The 10,000-nt window shown below is 42.2% G+C and overlaps 1 long non-coding RNA gene across 1 annotated transcript in view; it reads right to left on the reverse strand.

Annotated features, from left to right (window-relative positions):
* LOC123775090 (uncharacterized) overlaps nucleotides 1-10,000 on the reverse strand; it is a 181,444-nt gene that overhangs the window by 143,549 nt on the left and 27,895 nt on the right. The window contains exon 2 of the long non-coding RNA XR_011226025.1: nucleotides 4,131-4,236. This is a non-coding gene — a long non-coding RNA (uncharacterized lncRNA). The remainder of the gene's footprint in view (nucleotides 1-4,130; nucleotides 4,237-10,000) is intronic.

Here is a 10,000-nt window from a genome sequence, read left to right on the forward strand (position 1 = left end):
CTTTGTCAGTTATTGGCCAGTTGATGCAACTAATAAGGTTCAGGTTTTAAGTGTATTTTACACTTTTTTAAGTGTAAGTTTTAAGGGTTTTAAGGGTTTAAGGGTTTTAAGGGTTTTAAGTGTGGAGTATGTTACATCAACAAGTCCTCAAGGGCCGTGACGAGGGTTCGAACCTGCGTCTGAGAGGATCCCAGACGCTGCCTTAATCGACTGAGCTGCTTTTGATGCATAACGTTATCGTGATTTATGTGTTACATCCTCGTGCGTGTTAATGATTCACAGGATAAGAGATTAGCTGCAATTAATTGCTGCGAGCATGAGGGCTCTTGTTAAGTTAGCTGTTAGGGCCTTTGTACTGGAAATGGTTAGGTAATTAAGAGTAATTATGTGTGTAATTGCCTAAGTGTAGTTACAGGATGAGAGCTACGCTCGTGGTGTCCCGTCTTCCCAGCACTCTTTGTCATATAACGCTTTGAAACTACTGACGGTCTTGGCCTCCACCACCTTCTCAACTAACTTGTTCCAACCGTCTACCACTCTTTGCAATAAGAAAACTTTCTAGTATTTTTTTCTGCAACTTTGTTTCCTAAGTTTAAACGTGTCCTCTTGTTCGTAAAGTTGCTCGTTCCAGGAATTTATCCTTGTCAATTTAGTCGATTCCTGTTAGTATTTTGTATGTGGTGATCATATTACCTCTCTTGTATCTTCCAGTTTTGGTACGTTTAACGTCTCTAGTCTCTCCTCGTAACTCTTCTTTTTTTCAGTTATATTTTGTAGCATGCCGCTGACCTTTTCCAGTTTATGTGTATCTTGGAATTTAGGCACCAGACAACTGCTGCATATTCCAGTCTGGGTCTCACGAAAGTCATGAACCTTTTTTGCACCTGCATCTTTTTGATATATACAGTTAATTTTGCACCTATAATGGTCGTGATTAGTGTTGACGAGTCTATGATAACACCCTCAGTGGCTAGAAAGTCTAGGACAGGTAAATAGATGAGAGAGAGAGAGAGAGAGAGAGAGAGAGAGAGAGAGAGAGAGAGAGAGAGAGAGAGAGAGAGAGAGAGAGAGAGAGAGAGAGAGGGAGAGAGAGAGAGGGAGAGAGAGAGAGAGAGAGAGAGAGAGAGAGAGAGAGAGGGAGAGAGAGAGAGGGAGAGAGAGGGAGAGAGAGAGAGAGAGAGAGAGAGAGAGAGAGAGAGAGAGAGAGAGAGAGAGAGAGAGAGAGAGAGAGAGAGAGAGACAGAGAGAGAGAGAGAGAGAGAGAGAGAGAGAGAGAGAGAGAGAGAGAGAGAGAGAGAGAGAGAGAGAGAGAGAGAGAGAGAGAGAGAGAGAGAGAAAGAGCAGCACAGAAGACACACCAGCCACACTACCGGTTGGTACAAGAACCTAACCACTTAGTTTGAGGAAAGGGAACAACAGAAGAACACTAGCACCGCACCAGGCTAGGAGATAAGTCGTTGCTTTACATTCAGCTACTCAGAACAAGAAGTTCCAGCAGCACGGGCTATGGCGAGCCCGTAAAAACACCTAGGAGACCCCAGGCGTGTGTGGGGGGAAATAGGCTCACAGCTGCCAGAATCAGACAGGAAATGTCAGCAGCGAGGAGAGGCGCCCCACACCGGAACATTGCCCAACCCACTCCACCGTTACAACCCCAAATGAAATTTCCACAAAGATTTAACAACGCAAAAGAAGTTATTGAATATATTTGAGACTGGAGACGCCAACCCTCGTTAGGTAAGCAGGCACCCGCCGTCTCATTGGCTGAATGGGTGACCAGTAACAGCCAGTCAGCCAGAGGGCCCTAAGCCAGGGCCCTGAGTTTAGGGCCCTAAGCCTCTGGCCAGCCAGAGGTTTAGGACCCGCGCCTAATATACCCTAATTATACTTTTATAATTAGGATATATACCGTAATTATATTTTTATAATTAGGATATATACCCTAATTATATTTTTATAATTAGGATATATATCCTAATTTAATTTTGCAGGCGATGAGTCACAATAACGTGGCTGAAGTATGTTGACCAGACCACACACTAGAAGGTGAAGGGACGACGACGACGTTTCGGTCCGTCCTGGACCATTCTCAAGTCGAATTGTCGACTTGAGATAATTTTAGTCGACTTGAGATATCAATTATCGACTAAATTTTGTTTGATTTCGAGGTCGAAGAGAAATACCAAACACTAATACAGTAATGTCCAATTGTGTGTTGTATTGGCCAATTGTTGTATTGTGTGTGATGTATTGGCCAATATGCAATTCAGAGATGTTTATAATATGTTAACTGGAAATATTGTCTTAGTCGTAGTGTAGGTTACCTTACCTTGAGGTTACCTTGAGGTGCTTCCGGGGCTTAGCGTCCCCGCGGCCCGGTCGTCGACCAGGCCTCCTAGTTGCTGGACTGATCAACCAGGCTGTTGGACGCGGCTGCTCGCAGCCTGACGTATGAGTCACAGCCTGGTTGATCACGTATCCTTTGGAGGTGCTTATCCAGTTCTCTCTTGAACACTGTGAGGGATCGGCCAGTTATGCCAGTTAGATTGGTTGAATTAATATATAAATTGGCTGTTGATAACTGGATGAATGTGTTGATGGTCAAGATCTCTCTAATGATGAGCAAATCCACAAGGGCCGTGGCGAGGATTCGAACCTGCGTCGGAGATCATCCCCATCTCTAGTGATGGTCTGGTTGTGGGTAGAATTGATGAGATCTTAATTGAGGCGTGTTTGTTTGTGTAGTGTCAGGCGCCGTGGGACTGATAGTCCCCAAGTGGGCATGTAAGGGCATAGATAACAGTCGTCTCCTTACCTTGAGGTTACCTTGAGGTGCTTCCGGGGCTTAGCGTCCCCGCGGCCCGGTCCTCGACCAGGCCTCCTGGTGTTCTACCTTCAAGGTGTTCCGTTTAGAGTCTGGAGAGTTCTTCATGAACAAGTGTTAATTATATCAATAATTATATAAATAACTGTTGCACGCTACCTTAGTGTGCAACAAGTAACAGGGTTCGTATCCCAGAGATTGTACATGGTCCATATCAACACGAACCACATGTAACTACACGCGAGGATACATATACATGTATATATATATTTCAAGGGCTTGTGTATGTACCTCTCGCTATCATATTGACAATATACATATATATAATGGAATCACTATATCTAAGTGCATAATACTGTAAAAAAAATAACTTTTAACTGCTATAAAGGCGTTAGTATTATACCAGGACCGAGTCGGCACATAGGAAGCATGTCTTAACTTTTAATCTTACGACAGAATCAGCAAGTCAGGAATTCCGTAAGGAAAACCTATGATTCTAAGATATGATTCTAAGATAGAAGTGTCTACTAGGAATACTAAAATTTGTTGAATTCATCACAACGACAAGCGGCAGGATATGATGGGCTTCCTGACCAAGGAATGCTGCGGAGAACCTGAGAACTTCGCTCCAGTGCAAGAACGTCAGATAAGCAATTGGATTAACTTCGTATTATTGTGGAATCTAAGAGAGAGAGCGGAAGCTGTAGTCTCTATGACCACTTACTACATACGAAAAGTATATGGAAATAAAACTACCAGAAAGTTAGGAGAAAGCCAATAGAATAACAATATTGAGAGAGAAGATAAGGGGGAACTGAACTAAAGGCCAGTCTTCCTTACATGCATACCATGCAAGATGGCTGCAGAAGATCCAACAGCCTACCATACAGGGTGACAAGGAAGATACAAGTGCCAGCCTACCATACAGGGTGTCAAGAAACACGTGTCAAGCAGAACACACTGAGGGATAAAATTTAAACCTGCCCCCAACTAGGACGGAAAACCCTGCCCCAAGACAATTCGTAGAACTCTATTATCTGGAACCAGAGACAGAGACGTTTGAGCAAACTGCAAGCTATCGGAGACCTCAGAGTGGCAAGGTCTTCCGTATTGGTGCACAGAGACTTGCACTGTAGCCAATCACATTACAGAGTGATGCAAATGATGTCCCAGAGAGGAAATTACGAATGAAAATCAAATAAGTGGCTAATAGAGTTCAATTCCAGCAAGTGCAAAGTAATATGAAACTTGGCACTGGGAATACGAGAAATAATGAGAAAAATATCATGTAGACATCTAAACTTACCTTATGAAGTCCACTTCAACCAGAGATGATCAACTTCGCATGGATGGTTCATACCACGCATGTCAGACCAATTCTGGAATATGCAGCGCCAGCGTAGAGTTCATATCTAGACAAAAAGAGAACGAAGATTAGAGAAAGTCCATTACTATACCACTAACAGACACTGACATGCATACTTTATTAATGTGCGTGTATTAATGTCTATTAGTGTATGTTTATGTCTATTAGATATACACAAACATACATGCACAAACATACACTAATACATACGCTAACAGATTGCACAAGCATTCACTAGCAGAAATACACATACACCATCAAATATACACAAACATACACCATCAGATACATACAAGCATACACCATAAAATACATGAAAGAATATATATACATACATACACAAACATACAACAGCTCCTAACTAACACACTACACAAGTATCCACTAATGTATACATGGATACACCAACAGATATACACATACACCAACAGATATACACACACATACACCATCACATAATACACCATCAGGATTGTGTTTAATACACATTTTACCACATTCTATGCTCTACGAGCCCCTATGTTCTACGAGCCCCTATACTCTACGAGCTCCTATGCTCTACGAGCCCCTATGTTCTACGAGCCCCTATACTCTACGAGCTCCTATGCTCTACGAGCCCCTATGCTCTACGAGCCCCTATGCTCTACGAGCCCCTATGCTCTACGAGCCCCTATGTTCTACGAGCCCCTATACTCTACGAGCTCCTATGCTCTACGAGCCCCTATGCTCTACGAGCCCCTATGCTCTACGAGGCCCTATGCTCTACGAGGTCCTATGCTCTACGAGGCCCTATGCTCTACGAGCCCCTGTGCTCTACGAGCCCCTATGCTCTACGAGCCCCTATGCTCTACGAGGCCCTATGCTCTACGAGCCCCTGTGCTCTACGAGGTCCTATGCTCTACGAGGCCCTATGCTCTACGAGGCCCTATGCTCTACGAGGTCCTATGCTCTACGAGGTCCTATGCTCTACGAGGTCCTATGCTCTACGAGCCCCTATGCTCTACGAGGTCCTATGCTCTACGAGGCCCTATGCTCTACGAGCCCCTATGTTCTACGAGCCCCTATGTTCTACGAGCCCCTATACTCTACGAGCCCCTATGCTCTACGAGCCCCTATGCTCTACGAGCCCCTATGCTCTCCGAGCCCCTATGTTCTACGAGCCCCTATACTCTACGAGCTCCTATGCTCTACGAGCCCCTATGCTCTACGAGCCCCTATGCTCTACGAGGCCCCTATGCTCTACAAGCCCCTATGCTCTACGAGCCCCTATGCTCTACGAGCCCATATGCTCTACGAGGCCCTATGCTCTACGAGGCCCCTATGCTCTACGAGCCCCTATGCTCTACGAGCTCCCATACGAGCTACGTAGTCATGTAGAGCTACGAGCTCTACATGATCCCACAAGTCAATGGACCCCGAACAAGGGTAATGTTATTAGCGAGGTCGTAAATGCTTCGTGAATACCGACCCCGGGGGCCGTAAGACCGGCATTCCGAGACGGGAGTATGATGATATGGGAAAGTTTGTGTGACAGGTGTGTACTATGGTTCGCTGGGACGGGCAAACCCTACAGGATGTGATGACCTTCCTAACCCACAAACTTCTCATGGTGCAAAGGGAAAAAACAACTAGAGGCGCTCGTTTAAATGTATAAACTTTATCAAATTGAATTTATAAACTTTATAAAGTTTAATTTATAGACTTTATACAATTTAATTTAGAAAAACTTTATAATTTAATCGTATTTTATAACGGAATGAATGACGTGTTGGTGTTAACTATGGGGGAAGGATGTAGGATACTTAATGGGAGCTCTGATGGCTGCAACCCGTTCTTGCACTTGCGTACAGTCAATATTGACTTATTTAATAAGTGCATATGTGACATACTAATTGTATGTGAATATTTTAGTTTACCTTGAAAAGCTTCATAGAAAACACCGACCTCACCTAACCTTCTTAGTATGTTAAGATAAGCATCTTATTGCTTCGTAATTACAATTATTACTTAACCTATACCATTGATAGGTTAAGTAATAATTGTAAATAAGAAGCCATAAGATGCTTATCTTAACATACTAAGAAGGTTAGGTGAGGTCGGTGTTTTCTATGAAGCTTTTCAAGGTAAACTAAAATATTCACAATCAATTAGTATGTCACATATGCACTTATTAAATAAGCCAATATTGACTGTACGCAAGTGTGAGAACGGGTTGACGGCTGAGTGGGCAGCGCTTCAGATTCGTAGTCCTTAGGTTCCGGGTTTGATCCCCGGTGGAGGCGGATACAAATGTACAGAGTTTCTTTCACTTTGATGCACCTGTTCACCTAGTTGTAAATAGGTACCTGGGAGTTAGACAGCTGCTACGGGCTGCTTCCTGGGGATGTGTAACAAAAATGAGCCCTGGTCGAGGACCGGGCCGTGGTGACGCTAAGCCCCGAAATCATCTCAAGATAACCTCAAGAAGATACAACAGGAAGGAGATTCTGTGGGGGGGGGGGGGACTCGATATAAGCCTAACGTGTATGAATACACTCTGGCTGCCTGTCCCCCAGAGAATTAAATATTAAATATCCAAATAGTCCCAGAAATGTGAGGTACGAGTTACAAAGAAATATGACGTCACTATAATAGAAACCAGAGAGAAATGATCACGACATAGACAATACTTATGGAAATAGAGAAGACAAATGGGGTGAAGTAAACATAGGTCACAGGTTCAAATACAGATAAGAGAGGTCAATAAAGTGAGAGAAGTGGTTGTGCCACTCGCCTGGCGTTTCGCGAGCCCTTTATCCTGTGTTCGAATCCTGGCCGGGGAGGATTTACTGGGTGTAAATTTCTTTCAGGAAGAAGCCTGAGGAGCCTGTATATCAGTCCATTAAGGTGGAGCCAAAGCAAGTATATCTAGGTGAGTATGATCATACACAAACATATACGAACATACACAAGAATATGCAGGCGATGAGTCACAATAACGTGGCTGAAGTATGTTGACCAGACCACACACTAGAAATTAAAGGGACGACGACGTTTCGGTCCGTCCTGGTACGGACCGTTTCTAGTGTATGGTCTGGTCAACATACACAAGAATACATTATCATATACAAGGATACACCAACAGAGTTACACAAGCCGTCACATACACTCATTGATAAATGTATAGTCAGTAGCATACACAAGCATTCTGTAACATGCTAACAGCCATAAGTTAGCAAGCATACACTAACACATACACTAACAACCATACAGTATACAAACATACACTACAGTCCACTAACAAACATAACAAACGCACCAATACCCAGAAGTACACACTTCTGAAGATGCGTTGAATTACACGAAAGTCATTTAGTAATTTCTGGTTTATTTTTCCTTCGTGGTCAAAAAATTCCATAATTTCATTACGTGGTAATTTCTTAACAATTTACACACGCACGCGCGCGAGCACGTGCGTGCACATGAAGGTGTATCCGGCGGTGCCCAGGTCTTCCCATCTACCTGTAATCCCCCCCTAAACCCTCCCTTTTTCCCTAATTCCATCCCAGTTCCCCCTCCCTCCCCCTCTCTTCCAATATCACAAATCTATGACACTAGAACAACACCTCACACATAGTGTTGACCAGACCACACACTAGAAACTGAAAAGACGACGAACTTTCGGTCCGTCTAGGACCATTATCAAGTCGATTTCGAGTCATAATTGGTATTGCGTGATTTTGCTAGGGGGTGACATTGGCACAGTGTAACTTGGTACTCATTGGCACCAATCCCAACCCGTCCATGTTGGGCACATACCCAACAGGAATCACTGTGAAAAATTGGGTAAAAGTAGCCCCAAGCATCAGGTCTTCAGCCTCGGACAAAGACTGACATTTACTTACAGAAATTACAATAACGTGATGCATCAAACGAACAAACCCACAAGGGCCGTGGCGAGGATTCGAACCTGCGTCCAAGATCACGCAAAATCACTGACATTTCTATTTTTACTATATGAGAGAATGCCTGTTTGTCTGTCTGTCCAAAGATGGCACAACCAGATGCTCTGGGCTTGCCTCACCCAAACCTGCAGGGGGACTGGTCTGAGGTACAGGACCGACATATGCTGCTTCGGGAAGACCTAAGTTAAATGCTGTAAGAAATATTATCATTTCCATGGAGGCTTTCATGGCCTAAAGTGTGAAATGTGGTAACTGATTACCGTAGAGTTTTATAGTATAATTTCTTAGACCCCATGGGTTTAACCCATTATTTAGCCCCTACACCCGAGCAGATAAAGATCTATTATAAAATATCGAAACAATGGAAGTGACATGATTAAATGGGAATAAGCTATTCAAGTTCTTGGCATGTACTAGGCATGCATAAGTTACATAATTTTATACCTATCACAAATCTTACCAATTATAAAGATATCTAAAGTTATCTCTATCTCTATCCAGGTGTAGTGGAGGTATACATAAAGCCATGTCTAAACCCATGTCATATATATATATATATATATATATATATATATATATATATATATATATATATATATATATATATATATATATATATATATATATATGTGTGTGTACTCACCTATATGTGCTTGCAGGATCGAGCATTGACTCTTGGATCCCGCCTAGTGTGTGTGTGTGTGTGTGTGTGTGTGTGTGTGTGTGTGTGTGTGTGTCTGTGTGTGTGTGTGTGTGTGTGTGTGTGTGTGTGTGTGTGTGTGTGTGTGTGTGTCTGTGTGTGTCTGTGTGTGTGTGTGTGTGTGTGTGTGTGTGTGTGTGTGTGTGTGTGTGTGTGATAATTCTAAAATAAACTATAATCCTAACTGAAATTTGACAAAACCTAACCTAGCATATCCTGACCCAAGAATGAACTTTACTGTTTATCCAAGTATGGATATAATGACTCAACTATGGATATAATGACCCAAAAATAGATATAATGACCCAAATATAGATATAATGACCCAAGTATGGATATAATGACCTAAATATACATATAGTCACCCAAGTTTGGATAAATGACCAAATTATAGATATAATGATCAAAGTATGGATATAATGACCCAATTTTGGATATGATAACCCAGTTATAGATATAATGCCCTTAATATGGATATAATGACCCAAATATGGATATAATGACCCAAGTATGGATATAATGACCCAAGTAGGGATACAATGACCCAGGTATGTACATAATGACCAAAGTATGAACACAATGACCCCATTACAAATATAATGATTTAGGTTTTAAAATACACCGCCCCTAGCATGAATATATGACCAAATTCTCAGAGTATAATGACGCAAATCTGAAAATTCATTATAGTCTAAAATAATAATTCAAGTATGATAAGATGATGACTTAAACATGTTATTATAATGACCAATGTATGACAGTATAATTACCAGAGTATAATGACCTACGTGCGAGTGTATAATGAACAAATTTTAAGTGTAATGACAAATACAAGAATCCCACTGCCAAAGTATGAATATAATGAGTCAAGTATGAGAGTTATAATGAGCTATGTATGAGTACAATGAGCCAATGACACAAATGTGAGAATATAATGACTTATGTCAATTTTAACGCCAAAATTAACTCCAGAAAAATCTACGATGCTCGATAGTCTTTTGGGAGATCGCATGTTATCTCCTTATCGTAATCAGGGTGATAACCTGATTACGCCGGAATGGCTATTAACCCAGTTTCTAATTGGCCGGTGCGACAAGTTTCACGAAACTCACGCATGCTCATTGGTCATTCCCCAATGACGTCACAGGATGCTGAAGAAGATGGAT

Source organism: Procambarus clarkii, chromosome 92 (genome assembly GCF_040958095.1).
Source record: "Procambarus clarkii isolate CNS0578487 chromosome 92, FALCON_Pclarkii_2.0, whole genome shotgun sequence".
In the NCBI taxonomy this organism is placed as follows: domain Eukaryota; kingdom Metazoa; phylum Arthropoda; class Malacostraca; order Decapoda; family Cambaridae; genus Procambarus; species Procambarus clarkii.